Here is an 18,820-nt window from a genome sequence, read left to right on the forward strand (position 1 = left end):
ATAAAGCAACAAACCACACTAGTAAAATAGAAACATGATAACATGGGATTTGTACCAAATACAGTCTTAATTTGAAAGTGCAAACCCAACACCTTACTAACTGTGCTAACCATAAAGACAATTTGTTATAGATTTAAGTGAATAATCTAGTGTCCAAGGTACTAAACCTGATTTATTCTACGGGGTGTCATAAGCAAGTCATTAGAATACTTTACTACTAAAGTTATAAGACATGCATTCAGTATTTGAATAAACAAAGATAAAATATAGCTATCTTTTGGGTTTCACTAACAAGTCAATTGGAAGACTTGATTATTGTTGTTAAAATACATATGCATTACATTGTATAGAGCCACAAACCACACTAGTAAAATAAAAACATGCTTACATGGGATTCAAACCAATGACAGTCTTAGTTTGATAGTGCAAACACAACACCTTACCAACTGTGCTAACCAGTCTGCACACAATCCACACAATTGATCAGAGATTTAAGTAAATCAGCTACAGTGTCCACGGTACTAAACATGATATATTCTATAGGGTGTCATAAGCAAGTCATTAGAATACTTTACTATTAATGTTATAAGACATATGCATTCACTATTTGAGTAGACAAAGAGAAAATAAAGCTATCTATTTGGTTTCACTAAAAAGTCCTTTGGAAGACTTGACTATTGTTGTTAAAAGACATAGGCATTCATATTATAGAGCCACAAACCACACTAGTAAAATAAAAACATGATAACATGGGACTCAAACCAATGACAGTCTTAATTTGATAGTGCAAACCCAACACCTTACTAACTGTGCTAACCAGACTGTGCATACCAGACACACAATTTATCAGAGATTTTAGTGAATAAGCTACAGTGTCCAAGGTACTAAATATAATATATTCTATGGGGTGTCATAAGCAAGTCATTAGAATACTTTCCTACTGAATTTATAAGACATAAGCATTCAATATTTGAGTAAACAAAGAGAAAATAAAGCTATCTATTGGGTTTCACTAAAAAGTCCATTGGAAGACTTGACTATTGTTGTTAAAAGACATAGGCATTCATATTATAGAGCCACAAACCACACTAGTAAAATAAAAACATGATAACATGGGATTTGTACCAATGACAATCTTAATTTGAAAGTGCAAACCCAACACCTTACTAACTGTGCTAACCAGACGGTGCATTCCAAACACACAATTTATCAGAGATTTAAGTGAATAAGCTACAGTGTCCAAGGTACTAAATATAATATATTCTATGGGGTGTCATAAGCAAGTCATTAGAATACTTTACTATTAATGTTATAAGACATATGCATTCAGGATTTGAGTAAACAAAGAGAAAATAAAGCTATCTATTGGGTTTCACTAAAAAGTCCATTGGAGGACTTGATTATTGTTGTTAAAAGACATAGGCATTCATATTATAGAGCCACAAACCACACTAGTAAAATAAAAACATGACAACATGGGACTCAAACCAATGACAGTCTTAATTTGATAGTGCAAACCCAACACCTTCCTAACTGTGCTAACCAGACTGTGCATACCAGGCACACAATTTATCAGAGATTTTAGTGAATAAGCTACAGTGTCCAAGGTACTAAATATAATATATTCTATGGGGTGTTATAAGCAAGTCATTAGAATACTTTCCTACTGAATTTATAAGACATAAACATTCAATATTTGAGTAGACAAAGAGAAAATAAAGCTATCTATTGGGTTTCACTAAAAGGTCCATTGGAGGACTTGACTATTGTTGTTAAAAGACATAGGCATTCATATTATAGAGCCACAAACCACACTAGTAAAATAAAAACATGATATTTGAACCAATGACAGTCTTAATTGGATAGTGCAAACCCACACCTTACTAACTGTGCTAACCAGACTGTGCATACCAGACATACAATTTATCAGAGATTTAAGTGAATAAGCTATAGTGTCCAAGGTATTAAACATAATATATTCTATGGGGTGTCATAAGCAAGTCATCAGAATACTTTCCTACTAAATTTATAAGACATAAGCATTCAATATTTGAGTAAACAAAGAGAAAATAAAGCTATCTATTGGGTTTCACTAAAAAGTCCATTGGAAGACTTGACTATTGTTGTTAAAAGACATAGGCATTCATATTATAAAGCAACAAACCACACTAGTAAAATAGAAACATGATAACATGGGATTTGTACCAAATACAGTCTTAATTTGAAAGTGCAAACCCAACACCTTACTAACTGTGCTAACCATAAAGACAATTTGTTATAGATTTAAGTGAATAATCTAGTGTCCAAGGTACTAAACCTGATATATTCTACGGGGTGTCATAAGCAAGTCATTAGAATACTTTACTACTAAAGTTATAAGACATGCATTCAGTATTTGAATAAACAAAGATAAAATATAGCTATCTTTTGGGTTTCACTAACAAGTCAATTGGAAGACTTGATTATTGTTGTTAAAATACATATGCATTACATTGTATAGAGCCACAAACCACACTAGTAAAATAAAAACATGCTTACATGGGATTCAAACCAATGACAGTCTTAGTTTGATAGTGCAAACACAACACCTTACCAACTGTGCTAACCAGTCTGCACACAATCCACACAATTGATCAGAGATTTAAGTAAATCAGCTACAGTGTCCACGGTACTAAACATGATATATTCTATAGGGTGTCATAAGCAAGTCATTAGAATACTTTACTATTAATGTTATAAGACATATGCATTCACTATTTGAGTAGACAAAGAGAAAATAAAGCTATCTATTTGGTTTCACTAAAAAGTCCTTTGGAAGACTTGACTATTGTTGTTAAAAGACATAGGCATTCATATTATAGAGCCACAAACCACACTAGTAAAATAAAAACATGATAACATGGGACTCAAACCAATGACAGTCTTAATTTGATAGTGCAAACCCAACACCTTACTAAATGTGCTAACCAGACTGTGCATACCAGACACACAATTTATCAGAGATTTTAGTGAATAAGCTACAGTGTCCAAGGTACTAAATATAATATATTCTATGGGGTGTCATAAGCAAGTCATTAGAATACTTTCCTACTGAATTTATAAGACATAAGCATTCAATATTTGAGTAAACAAAGAGAAAATAAAGCTATCTATTGGGTTTCACTAAAAAGTCCATTGGAAGACTTGACTATTGTTGTTAAAAGACATAGGCATTCATATTATAGAGCCACAAACCACACTAGTAAAATAAAAACATGATAACATGGGATTTGTACCAATGACAATCTTAATTTGAAAGTGCAAACCCAACACCTTACTAACTGTGCTAACCAGACGGTGCATTCCAAACACACAATTTATCAGAGATTTAAGTGAATAAGCTACAGTGTCCAAGGTACTAAATATAATATATTCTATGGGGTGTCATAAGCAAGTCATTAGAATACTTTACTATTAATGTTATAAGACATATGCATTCAGGATTTGAGTAAACAAAGAGAAAATAAAGCTATCTATTGGGTTTCACTAAAAAGTCCATTGGAGGACTTGATTATTGTTGTTAAAAGACATAGGCATTCATATTATAGAGCCACAAACCACACTAGTAAAATAAAAACATGACAACATGGGACTCAAACCAATGACAGTCTTAATTTGATAGTGCAAACCCAACACCTTCCTAATTGTGCTAACCAGACTGTGCATACCAGGCACACAATTTATCAGAGATTTTAGTGAATAAGCTACAGTGTCCAAGGTACTAAATATAATATATTCTATGGGGTGTTATAAGCAAGTCATTAGAATACTTTCCTACTGAATTTATAAGACATAAGCATTCAATATTTGAGTAAACAAAGAGAAAATAAAGCTATCTATTGGGTTTCACTAAAAAGTCCATTGGAAGACTTGACTATTGTTGTTAAAAGACATAGGCATTCCTATTATAGAGCCACAAACCACACTAGTAAAATAAAAACATGATAACATGGGACTCAAACCAATGACAGTCTTAATTTGATAGTGCAAACCCATCACCTTACTAACTGTGCTAACCAGACAGACAATTTGTTATAGATTTAAGTGAATAATCTAGTGTCCAAGGTACTAAACATAATATATTCTATGGGGTGTCATAAGCAAGTCATTAGAAAACGTTCCTACTAAATTTATAAGACATATGCATTCAATATTTGAGTAAACAAAGAGAAAATAAAGCTATCTATTGGGTTTCACTAAAAGGTCCATTGGAGGACTTGACTATTGTTGTTAAAAGACATAGGCATTCATATTATAGAGCCACAAACCACACTAGTAAAATAAAAACATGATAATATGGGATTTGAATCAATGACAGTCTTAATTGGATAGTGCAAACCCACACCTTACTAACTGTGCTAACCAGACTGTGCATACCAGACATACAATTTATCAGAGATTTAAGTGAATAAGATATAGTGTCCAAGGTATTAAACATCATATATTCTATGGGGTGTCATAAGCAAGTCATCAGAATACTTTCCTACTAAATTTATAAGACATAAGCATTCAATATTTGAGTAAACAAAGAGAAAATAAAGCTATCTATTGGGTTTCACTAAAAAGTCCATTGGAAGACTTGACTATTGTTGTTAAAAGACATAGGCATTCATATTATAAAGCCACAAACCACACTAGTAAAATAAAAACATGATAACATGGGATTTGTACCAATGACAGTCTTAATTTGAAAGTGCAAACCCAACACCTTACTAACTGTGCTAACCATAAAGACAATTTGTTATAGATTTAAGTGAATAATCTAGTGTCCAAGGTACTAAACCTGATATATTCTATGGGGTGTCATAAGCAAGTCATTAGAATACTTTACTACTAAAGTTATAAGACATGCATTCAGTATTTGAATAAACAAAGATAAAATATAGCTATCTTTTGGGTTTCACTAACAAGTCAATTGGAAGACTTGATTATTGTTGTTAAAATACATATGCATTACATTGTATAGAGCCACAAACCACACTAGTAAAATAAAAACATGCTTACATGGGATTCAAACCAATGTCAATCTTAGTTTGAAAGTGCAAACACAACACCTTACCAACTGTGCTAACCAGTCTGCACACAATCCACACAATTGATCAGAGATTTAAGTAAATCAGCTACAGTGTCCACGGTACTAAACATGATATATTCTATAGGGTGTCATAAGCAAGTCATTAGAATACTTTACTATTAATGTTATAAGACATATGCATTCAATATTTGAGTAAACAAAGAGAAAATAAAGCTATCTATTGGGTTTCACTAAAAAGTCTATTGGAAGAATTGACTTGTTGTTAAAAGACATAGGCATTCATATTATAGAGCCACAAACCACACTAGTAAAATAAAAACATGATAACATGGAATTCGAAACAATGACAGTCTTAATTTGATAGTGCAAACCCACACCTTACTAACTGTGCTAACCAGACTGTGCATACCAGACACACAATTTATCAGAGATTTAAGTGAATAAGCTACAGTGTCCAAGGTATTAAACATAATATATTCTATGGGGTGTCATAAGCAAGTCATTAGAATACTTTCCTACTAAATTTATAAGACATAAGCATTCAGTATTTGAGTAAACAAAGAGAAAATAAAGCTATCTATTTGGTTTCACTAAAAAGTCCATTGGAAGACTTGACTATTGTTGTTAAAAGACATAGGCATTCATATTATAGAGCCACAAACCACACTAGTAAAATAAAAACATGATAACATGGGACTCAAACCAATGACAGTCTTAATTTGATAGTGCAAACCCAACACCTTACTAACTGTGCTAACCAGACTGTGCATACCAGACACACAATTTATCAGAGATTTTAGTGAATAAGCTACAGTGTCCAAGGTACTAAATATAATATATTCTATGGGGTGTCATAAGCAAGTCATTAGAATACTTTCCTACTAAATTTATAAGACATAAGCATTCAATATTTGAGTAAACAAAGAGAAAATAAAGCTATCTATTGGGTTTCACTAAAAAGCCCATTGGAAGACTTGACTATTGTTGTTAAAAGACATAGGCATTCATATTATAAAGCCACAAACCACACTAGTAAAATAAAAACATGATAACATGGGATTCGTACCAATGACAGTCTTAATTTGAAAGTGCAAACCCAACACCTTACTAACTGTGCTAACCAGACAGACAATTTATTATAGATTTAAGTGAATAATCTAGTCTCCAAGGTACTAAACATAATATATTCTATGGGGTGTCATAAGCAAGTCATTAGAAAACTTTCCTACTAAATTTATAAGACATAAGCATTCAATATTTGAGTAAACATAGAGAAAATAAAGCTATCTATTGAGTTTCACTAAAAAGTCCATTGGAATACTTGACTATTGTTGTTAAAAGACATAGGCATTCATATTATAGAGCCACAAACCACACTAGTAAAATAAAAACATGATAACATAGGATTCGAACCAATGATAGTCTTAATTTGATAGTGCAAACCCACAACTTACTAACTGTGCTAACCAGACTGTGCATACCAGACACACAATTTATCAGAGATTTAAGTGAATAAGCTACAGTGTCCAAGGTATTAAACATAATATATTCTATGGGGTGTCATAAGCAAGTCATTAGAATACTTTCCTACTAAATTTATAAGACATAAGCATTCAATATTTGAGTAAACAAAGAGAAAATAAAGCTATCTATTGGGTTTCACTAAAAAGTCCATTGGAAGACTTGACTATTGTTGTTAAAAGACATAGGCATTCATATTATAGAGCCACAAACCACACTAGTAAAATAAAAACATGATAACATGAGATTCGAACCAATGACAGTCTCAATTTGAAAGTGCAAACCCAACACCTTACTAACTGTGCTAACCAGACAGACAATTTATTATAGATTTAAGTGAATAAGCTACAGTGTCCAAGGTACTAAACATAATATATTCTATGGGGTGTCATAAGCAAGTCATTAGAAAACTTTCATACTAAATTTAAAAGACATAAGCATTCAATATTTGAGTAAACATAGCGAAAATAAAGCTATCTATTGCGTTTCACTAAAAAGTCCATTGGAAGACTTGACTATTGTTGTTAAAAGACATAGGCATTCATATTATAGAGCCACAAACCACACTAGTAAAATAAAAACATGATAACAAGGGATACAAACCAATGACAGTCTTAATTTGATAGTGCAAACCTAACACCTTACTAACTGTGCTAACCAGACTGTGCATACCAGACATACAATTTATCAGAGATTTAAGTGAATAAGCTATAGTGTCCAAGGTATTAAACATAATATATTCTATGGGGTGTCATAAGCAAGTCATCAGAATACTTTCCTACTAAATTTATAAGACATAAGCATTCAATATTTGAGTAAACAAAGAGAAAATAAAGCTATCTATTGGGTTTCACTAAAAAGTCCATTGGAAGACTTGACTATTGTTGTTAAAAGACATAGGCATTCATATTATAAAGCCACAAACCACACTAGTAAAATAAAAACATGATAACATGGGATTCGAACCAATGACAGTCTTAATTGGATAGTGCAAACCCACACCTTACTAACTGTGCTAACCAGACTGTGCATACCAGACACACAATTTATCAGAGATTTAAGTGAATAAGCTACAGTGTCCAAGGTATTAAACATAATATATTCTATGGGGTGTCATAAGCAAGTCATTAGAATACTTTCCTACTGAATTTATAAGACATAAACATTCAATATTTGAGTAGACAAAGAGAAAATAAAGCTATCTATTGGGTTTCACTAAAAGGTCCATTGGAGGACTTGACTATTGTTGTTAAAAGACATAGGCATTCATATTATAGAGCCACAAACCACACTAGTAAAATAAAAACATGATATTTGAACCAATGACAGTCTTAATTGGATAGTGCAAACCCACACCTTACTAACTGTGCTAACCAGACTGTGCATACCAGACATACAATTTATCAGAGATTTAAGTGAATAAGCTATAGTGTCCAAGGTATTAAACATAATATATTCTATGGGGTGTCATAAGCAAGTCATCAGAATACTTTCCTACTAAATTTATAAGACATAAGCATTCAATATTTGAGTAAACAAAGAGAAAATAAAGCTATCTATTGGGTTTCACTAAAAAGTCCATTGGAAGACTTGACTATTGTTGTTAAAAGACATAGGCATTCATATTATAAAGCAACAAACCACACTAGTAAAATAGAAACATGATAACATGGGATTTGTACCAAATACAGTCTTAATTTGAAAGTGCAAACCCAACACCTTACTAACTGTGCTAACCATAAAGACAATTTGTTATAGATTTAAGTGAATAATCTAGTGTCCAAGGTACTAAACCTGATATATTCTACGGGGTGTCATAAGCAAGTCATTAGAATACTTTACTACTAAAGTTATAAGACATGCATTCAGTATTTGAATAAACAAAGATAAAATATAGCTATCTTTTGGGTTTCACTAACAAGTCAATTGGAAGACTTGATTATTGTTGTTAAAATACATATGCATTACATTGTATAGAGCCACAAACCACACTAGTAAAATAAAAACATGCTTACATGGGATTCAAACCAATGACAGTCTTAGTTTGATAGTGCAAACACAACACCTTACCAACTGTGCTAACCAGTCTGCACACAATCCACACAATTGATCAGAGATTTAAGTAAATCAGCTACAGTGTCCACGGTACTAAACATGATATATTCTATAGGGTGTCATAAGCAAGTCATTAGAATACTTTACTATTAATGTTATAAGACATATGCATTCACTATTTGAGTAGACAAAGAGAAAATAAAGCTATCTATTTGGTTTCACTAAAAAGTCCTTTGGAAGACTTGACTATTGTTGTTAAAAGACATAGGCATTCATATTATAGAGCCACAAACCACACTAGTAAAATAAAAACATGATAACATGGGACTCAAACCAATGACAGTCTTAATTTGATAGTGCAAACCCAACACCTTACTAACTGTGCTAACCAGACTGTGCATACCAGACACACAATTTATCAGAGATTTTAGTGAATAAGCTACAGTGTCCAAGGTACTAAATATAATATATTCTATGGGGTGTCATAAGCAAGTCATTAGAATACTTTCCTACTGAATTTATAAGACATAAGCATTCAATATTTGAGTAAACAAAGAGAAAATAAAGCTATCTATTGGGTTTCACTAAAAAGTCCATTGGAAGACTTGACTATTGTTGTTAAAAGACATAGGCATTCATATTATAGAGCCACAAACCACACTAGTAAAATAAAAACATGATAACATGGGATTTGTACCAATGACAATCTTAATTTGAAAGTGCAAACCCAACACCTTACTAACTGTGCTAACCAGACGGTGCATTCCAAACACACAATTTATCAGAGATTTAAGTGAATAAGCTACAGTGTCCAAGGTACTAAATATAATATATTCTATGGGGTGTCATAAGCAAGTCATTAGAATACTTTACTATTAATGTTATAAGACATATGCATTCAGGATTTGAGTAAACAAAGAGAAAATAAAGCTATCTATTGGGTTTCACTAAAAAGTCCATTGGAGGACTTGATTATTGTTGTTAAAAGACATAGGCATTCATATTATAGAGCCACAAACCACACTAGTAAAATAAAAACATGACAACATGGGACTCAAACCAATGACAGTCTTAATTTGATAGTGCAAACCCAACACCTTCCTAACTGTGCTAACCAGACTGTGCATACCAGGCACACAATTTATCAGAGATTTTAGTGAATAAGCTACAGTGTCCAAGGTACTAAATATAATATATTCTATGGGGTGTTATAAGCAAGTCATTAGAATACTTTCCTACTGAATTTATAAGACATAAACATTCAATATTTGAGTAGACAAAGAGAAAATAAAGCTATCTATTGGGTTTCACTAAAAGGTCCATTGGAGGACTTGACTATTGTTGTTAAAAGACATAGGCATTCATATTATAGAGCCACAAACCACACTAGTAAAATAAAAACATGATATTTGAACCAATGACAGTCTTAATTGGATAGTGCAAACCCACACCTTACTAACTGTGCTAACCAGACTGTGCATACCAGACATACAATTTATCAGAGATTTAAGTGAATAAGCTATAGTGTCCAAGGTATTAAACATAATATATTCTATGGGGTGTCATAAGCAAGTCATCAGAATACTTTCCTACTAAATTTATAAGACATAAGCATTCAATATTTGAGTAAACAAAGAGAAAATAAAGCTATCTATTGGGTTTCACTAAAAAGTCCATTGGAAGACTTGACTATTGTTGTTAAAAGACATAGGCATTCATATTATAAAGCAACAAACCACACTAGTAAAATAGAAACATGATAACATGGGATTTGTACCAAATACAGTCTTAATTTGAAAGTGCAAACCCAACACCTTACTAACTGTGCTAACCATAAAGACAATTTGTTATAGATTTAAGTGAATAATCTAGTGTCCAAGGTACTAAACCTGATATATTCTACGGGGTGTCATAAGCAAGTCATTAGAATACTTTACTACTAAAGTTATAAGACATGCATTCAGTATTTGAATAAACAAAGATAAAATATAGCTATCTTTTGGGTTTCACTAACAAGTCAATTGGAAGACTTGTTTATTGTTGTTAAAATACATATGCATTACATTGTATAGAGCCACAAACCACACTAGTAAAATAAAAACATGCTTACATGGGATTCAAACCAATGACAGTCTTAGTTTGATAGTGCAAACACAACACCTTACCAACTGTGCTAACCAGTCTGCACACAATCCACACAATTGATCAGAGATTTAAGTAAATCAGCTACAGTGTCCACGGTACTAAACATGATATATTCTATAGGGTGTCATAAGCAAGTCATTAGAATACTTTACTATTAATGTTATAAGACATATGCATTCACTATTTGAGTAGACAAAGAGAAAATAAAGCTATCTATTTGGTTTCACTAAAAAGTCCTTTGGAAGACTTGACTATTGTTGTTAAAAGACATAGGCATTCATATTATAGAGCCACAAACCACACTAGTAAAATAAAAACATGATAACATGGGACTCAAACCAATGACAGTCTTAATTTGAGAGTGCAAACCCAACACCTTACTAAATGTGCTAACCAGACTGTGCATACCAGACACACAATTTATCAGAGATTTTAGTGAATAAGCTACAGTGTCCAAGGTACTAAATATAATATATTCTATGGGGTGTCATAAGCAAGTCATTAGAATACTTTCCTACTGAATTTATAAGACATAAGCATTCAATATTTGAGTAAACAAAGAGAAAATAAAGCTATCTATTGGGTTTCACTAAAAAGTCCATTGGAAGACTTGACTATTGTTGTTAAAAGACATAGGCATTCATATTATAGAGCCACAAACCACACTAGTAAAATAAAAACATGATAACATGGGATTTGTACCAAATACAGTCTTAATTTGAAAGTGCAAACCCAACACCTTACTAACTGTGCTAACCATAAAGACAATTTGTTATAGATTTAAGTGAATAATCTAGTGTCCAAGGTACTAAACCTGATATATTCTACGGGGTGTCATAAGCAAGTCATTAGAATACTTTACTACTAAAGTTATAAGACATGCATTCAGTATTTGAATAAACAAAGATAAAATATAGCTATCTTTTGGGTTTCACTAACAAGTCAATTGGAAGACTTGATTATTGTTGTTAAAATACATATGCATTACATTGTATAGAGCCACAAACCACACTAGTAAAATAAAAACATGCTTACATGGGATTCAAACCAATGACAGTCTTAGTTTGATAGTGCAAACACAACACCTTACCAACTGTGCTAACCAGTCTGCACACAATCCACACAATTGATCAGAGATTTAAGTAAATCAGCTACAGTGTCCACGGTACTAAACATGATATATTCTATAGGGTGTCATAAGCAAGTCATTAGAATACTTTACTATTAATGTTATAAGACATATGCATTCACTATTTGAGTAGACAAAGAGAAAATAAAGCTATCTATTTGGTTTCACTAAAAAGTCCTTTGGAAGACTTGACTATTGTTGTTAAAAGACATAGGCATTCATATTATAGAGCCACAAACCACACTAGTAAAATAAAAACATGATAACATGGGACTCAAACCAATGACAGTCTTAATTTGATAGTGCAAACCCAACACCTTACTAAATGTGCTAACCAGACTGTGCATACCAGACACACAATTTATCAGAGATTTTAGTGAATAAGCTACAGTGTCCAAGGTACTAAATATAATATATTCTATGGGGTGTCATAAGCAAGTCATTAAAATACTTTCCTACTGAATTTATAAGACATAAGCATTCAATATTTGAGTAAACAAAGAGAAAATAAAGCTATCTATTGGGTTTCACTAAAAAGTCCATTGGAAGACTTGACTATTGTTGTTAAAAGACATAGGCATTCATATTATAGAGCCACAAACCACACTAGTAAAATAAAAACATGATAACATGGGATTTGTACCAATGACAATCTTAATTTGAAAGTGCAAACCCAACACCTTACTAACTGTGCTAACCAGACGGTGCATTCCAAACACACAATTTATCAGAGATTTAAGTGAATAAGCTACAGTGTCCAAGGTACTAAATATAATATATTCTATGGGGTGTCATAAGCAAGTCATTAGAATACTTTACTATTAATGTTATAAGACATATGCATTCAGGATTTGAGTAAACAAAGAGAAAATAAAGCTATCTATTGGGTTTCACTAAAAAGTCCATTGGAGGACTTGATTATTGTTGTTAAAAGACATAGGCATTCATATTATAGAGCCACAAACCACACTAGTAAAATAAAAACATGACAACATGGGACTCAAACCAATGACAGTCTTAATTTGATAGTGCAAACCCAACACCTTCCTAACTGTGCTAACCAGACTGTGCATACCAGGCACACAATTTATCAGAGATTTTAGTGAATAAGCTACAGTGTCCAAGGTACTAAATATAATATATTCTATGGGGTGTTATAAGCAAGTCATTAGAATACTTTCCTACTGAATTTATAAGACATAAGCATTCAATATTTGAGTAAACAAAGAGAAAATAAAGCTATCTATTGGGTTTCACTAAAAAGTCCATTGGAAGACTTGACTATTGTTGTTAAAAGACATAGGCATTCCTATTATAGAGCCACAAACCACACTAGTAAAATAAAAACATGATAACATGGGACTCAAACCAATGACAGTCTTAATTTGATAGTGCAAACCCATCACCTTACTAACTGTGCTAACCAGACAGACAATTTGTTATAGATTTAAGTGAATAATCTAGTGTCCAAGGTACTAAACATAATATATTCTATGGGGTGTCATAAGCAAGTCATTAGAAAACGTTCCTACTAAATTTATAAGACATATGCATTCAATATTTGAGTAAACAAAGAGAAAATAAAGCTATCTATTGGGTTTCACTAAAAGGTCCATTGGAGGACTTGACTATTGTTGTTAAAAGACATAGGCATTCATATTATAGAGCCACAAACCACACTAGTAAAATAAAAACATGATAATATGGGATTTGAATCAATGACAGTCTTAATTGGATAGTGCAAACCCACACCTTACTAACTGTGCTAACCAGACTGTGCATACCAGACATACAATTTATCAGATATTTAAGTGAATAAGATATAGTGTCCAAGGTATTAAACATCATATATTCTATGGGGTGTCATAAGCAAGTCATCAGAATACTTTCCTACTAAATTTATAAGACATAAGCATTCAATATTTGAGTAAACAAAGAGAAAATAAAGCTATCTATTGGGTTTCACTAAAAAGTCCATTGGAAGACTTGACTATTGTTGTTAAAAGACATAGGCATTCATATTATAAAGCCACAAACCACACTAGTAAAATAAAAACATGATAACATGGGATTTGTACCAATGACAGTCTTAATTTGAAAGTGCAAACCCAACACCTTACTAACTGTGCTAACCATAAAGACAATTTGTTATAGATTTAAGTGAATAATCTAGTGTCCAAGGTACTAAACCTGATATATTCTATGGGGTGTCATAAGCAAGTCATTAGAATACTTTACTACTAAAGTTATAAGACATGCATTCAGTATTTGAATAAACAAAGATAAAATATAGCTATCTTTTGGGTTTCACTAACAAGTCAATTGGAAGACTTGATTATTGTTGTTAAAATACATATGCATTACATTGTATAGAGCCACAAACCACACTAGTAAAATAAAAACATGCTTACATGGGATTCAAACCAATGTCAATCTTAGTTTGAAAGTGCAAACACAACACCTTACCAACTGTGCTAACCAGTCTGCACACAATCCACACAATTGATCAGAGATTTAAGTAAATCAGCTACAGTGTCCACGGTACTAAACATGATATATTCTATAGGGTGTCATAAGCAAGTCATTAGAATACTTTACTATTAATGTTATAAGACATATGCATTCAATATTTGAGTAAACAAAGAGAAAATAAAGCTATCTATTGGGTTTCACTAAAAAGTCTATTGGAAGAATTGACTTGTTGTTAAAAGACATAGGCATTCATATTATAGAGCCACAAACCACACTAGTAAAATAAAAACATGATAACATGGGATTCGAAACAATGACAGTCTTAATTTGATAGTGCAAACCCACACCTTACTAACTGTGCTAACCAGACTGTGCATACCAGACACACAATTTATCAGAGATTTAAGTGAATAAGCTACAGTGTCCAAGGTATTAAACATAATATATTCTATGGGGTGTCATAAGCAAGTCATTAGAATACTTTCCTACTAAATTTATAAGACATAAGCATTCAGTATTTGAGTAAACAAAGAGAAAATAAAGCTATCTATTTGGTTTCACTAAAAAGTCCATTGGAAGACTTGACTATTGTTGTTAAAAGACATAGGCATTCATATTATAGAGCCACAAACCACACTAGTAAAATAAAAACATGATAACATGGGACTCAAACCAATGACAGTCTTAATTTGATAGTGCAAACCCAACACCTTACTAACTGTGCTAACCAGACTGTGCATACCAGACACACAATTTATCAGAGATTTTAGTGAATAAGCTACAGTGTCCAAGGTACTAAATATAATATATTCTATGGGGTGTCATAAGCAAGTCATTAGAATACTTTCCTACTAAATTTATAAGACATAAGCATTCAATATTTGAGTAAACAAAGAGAAAATAAAGCTATCTATTGGGTTTCACTAAAAAGCCCATTGGAAGACTTGACTATTGTTGTTAAAAGACATAGGCATTCATATTATAAAGCCACAAACCACACTAGTAAAATAAAAACATGATAACATGGGATTCGTACCAATGACAGTCTTAATTTGAAAGTGCAAACCCAACACCTTACTAACTGTGCTAACCAGACAGACAATTTATTATAGATTTAAGTGAATAATCTAGTCTCCAAGGTACTAAACATAATATATTCTATGGGGTGTCATAAGCAAGTCATTAGAAAACTTTCCTACTAAATTTATAAGACATAAGCATTCAATATTTGAGTAAACATAGAGAAAATAAAGCTATCTATTGAGTTTCACTAAAAAGTCCATTGGAATACTTGACTATTGTTGTTAAAAGACATAGGCATTCATATTATAGAGCCACAAACCACACTAGTAAAATAAAAACATGATAACATAGGATTCGAACCAATGACAGTCTTAATTTGATAGTGCAAACCCACAACTTACTAACTGTGCTAACCAGACTGTGCATACCAGACACACAATTTATCAGAGATTTAAGTGAATAAGCTACAGTGTCCAAGGTATTAAACATAATATATTCTATGGGGTGTCATAAGCAAGTCATTAGAATACTTTCCTACTAAATTTATAAGACATAAGCATTCAATATTTGAGTAAACAAAGAGAAAATAAAGCTATCTATTGGGTTTCACTAAAAAGTCCATTGGAAGACTTGACTATTGTTGTTAAAAGACATAGGCATTCATATTATAGAGCCACAAACCACACTAGTAAAATAAAAACATGATAACATGAGATTCGAACCAATGACAGTCTCAATTTGAAAGTGCAAACCCAACACCTTACTAACTGTGCTAACCAGACAGACAATTTATTATAGATTTAAGTGAATAAGCTACAGTGTCCAAGGTACTAAACATAATATATTCTATGGGGTGTCATAAGCAAGTCATTAGAAAACTTTCATACTAAATTTAAAAGACATAAGCATTCAATATTTGAGTAAACATAGCGAAAATAAAGCTATCTATTGCGTTTCACTAAAAAGTCCATTGGAAGACTTGACTATTGTTGTTAAAAGACATAGGCATTCATATTATAGAGCCACAAACCACACTAGTAAAATAAAAACATGATAACAAGGGATACAAACCAATGACAGTCTTAATTTGATAGTGCAAACCTAACACCTTACTAACTGTGCTAACCAGACTGTGCATACCAGACATACAATTTATCAGAGATTTAAGTGAATAAGCTATAGTGTCCAAGGTATTAAACATAATATATTCTATGGGGTGTCATAAGCAAGTCATCAGAATACTTTCCTACTAAATTTATAAGACATAAGCATTCAGTATTTGAGTAAACAAAGAGAAAATAAAGCTATCTATTGGGTTTCACTAAAAAGTCCATTGGAAGACTTGACTATTGTTGTTAAAAGACATAGGCATTCATATTATAAAGCCACAAACCACACTAGTAAAATAAAAACATGATAACATGGGATTCGAACCAATGACAGTCTTAATTGGATAGTGCAAACCCACACCTTACTAACTGTGCTAACCAGACTGTGCATACCAGACACACAATTTATCAGAGATTTAAGTGAATAAGCTACAGTGTCCAAGGTATTAAACATAATATATTCTATGGGGTGTCATAAGCAAGTCATTAGAATACTTTCCTACTGAATTTATAAGACATAAACATTCAATATTTGAGTAGACAAAGAGAAAATAAAGCTATCTATTGGGTTTCACTAAAAGGTCCATTGGAGGACTTGACTATTGTTGTTAAAAGACATAGGCATTCATATTATAGAGCCACAAACCACACTAGTAAAATAAAAACATGATATTTGAACCAATGACAGTCTTAATTGGATAGTGCAAACCCACACCTTACTAACTGTGCTAACCAGACTGTGCATACCAGACATACAATTTATCAGAGATTTAAGTGAATAAGCTATAGTGTCCAAGGTATTAAACATAATATATTCTATGGGGTGTCATAAGCAAGTCATCAGAATACTTTCCTACTAAATTTATAAGACATAAGCATTCAATATTTGAGTAAACAAAGAGAAAATAAAGCTATCTATTGGGTTTCACTAAAAAGTCCATTGGAAGACTTGACTATTGTTGTTAAAAGACATAGGCATTCATATTATAAAGCAACAAACCACACTAGTAAAATAGAAACATGATAACATGGGATTTGTACCAAATACAGTCTTAATTTGAAAGTGCAAACCCAACACCTTACTAACTGTGCTAACCATAAAGACAATTTGTTATAGATTTAAGTGAATAATCTAGTGTCCAAGGTACTAAACCTGATATATTCTACGGGGTGTCATAAGCAAGTCATTAGAATACTTTACTACTAAAGTTATAAGACATGCATTCAGTATTTGAATAAACAAAGATAAAATATAGCTATCTTTTGGGTTTCACTAACAAGTCAATTGGAAGACTTGATTATTGTTGTTAAAATACATATGCATTACATTGTATAGAGCCACAAACCACACTAGTAAAATAAAAACATGCTTACATGGGATTCAAACCAATGACAGTCTTAGTTTGATAGTGCAAACACAACACCTTACCAACTGTGCTAACCAGTCTGCACACAATCCACACAATTGATCAGAGATTTAAGTAAATCAGCTACAGTGTCCACGGTACTAAACATGATATATTCTATAGGGTGTCATAAGCAAGTCATTAGAATACTTTACTATTAATGTTATAAGACATATGCATTCACTATTTGAGTAGACAAAGAGAAAATAAAGCTATCTATTTGGTTTCACTAAAAAGTCCTTTGGAAGACTTGACTATTGTTGTTAAAAGACATAGGCATTCATATTATAGAGCCACAAACCACACTAGTAAAATAAAAACATGATAACATGGGACTCAAACCAATGACAGTCTTAATTTGATAGTGCAAACCCAACACCTTACTAACTGTGCTAACCAGACTGTGCATACCAGACACACAATTTATCAGAGATTTTAGTGAATAAGCTACAGTGTCCAAGGTACTAAATATAATATATTCTATGGGGTGTCATAAGCAAGTCATTAGAATACTTTCCTACTGAATTTATAAGACATAAGCATTCAATATTTGAGTAAACAAAGAGAAAATAAAGCTATCTATTGGGTTTCACTAAAAAGTCCATTGGAAGACTTGACTATTGTTGTTAAAAGACATAGGCATTCATATTATAGAGCCACAAACCACACTAGTAAAATAAAAACATGATAACATGGGATTTGTACCAATGACAATCTTAATTTGAAAGTGCAAACCCAACACCTTACTAACTGTGCTAACCAGACGGTGCATTCCAAACACACAATTTATCAGAGATTTAAGTGAATAAGCTACAGTGTCCAAGGTACTAAATATAATATATTCTATGGGGTGTCATAAGCAAGTCATTAGAATACTTTACTATTA

Source organism: Pseudophryne corroboree, chromosome 8 (genome assembly GCF_028390025.1).
Source record: "Pseudophryne corroboree isolate aPseCor3 chromosome 8, aPseCor3.hap2, whole genome shotgun sequence".
Lineage (NCBI taxonomy): Eukaryota > Metazoa > Chordata > Amphibia > Anura > Myobatrachidae > Pseudophryne > Pseudophryne corroboree.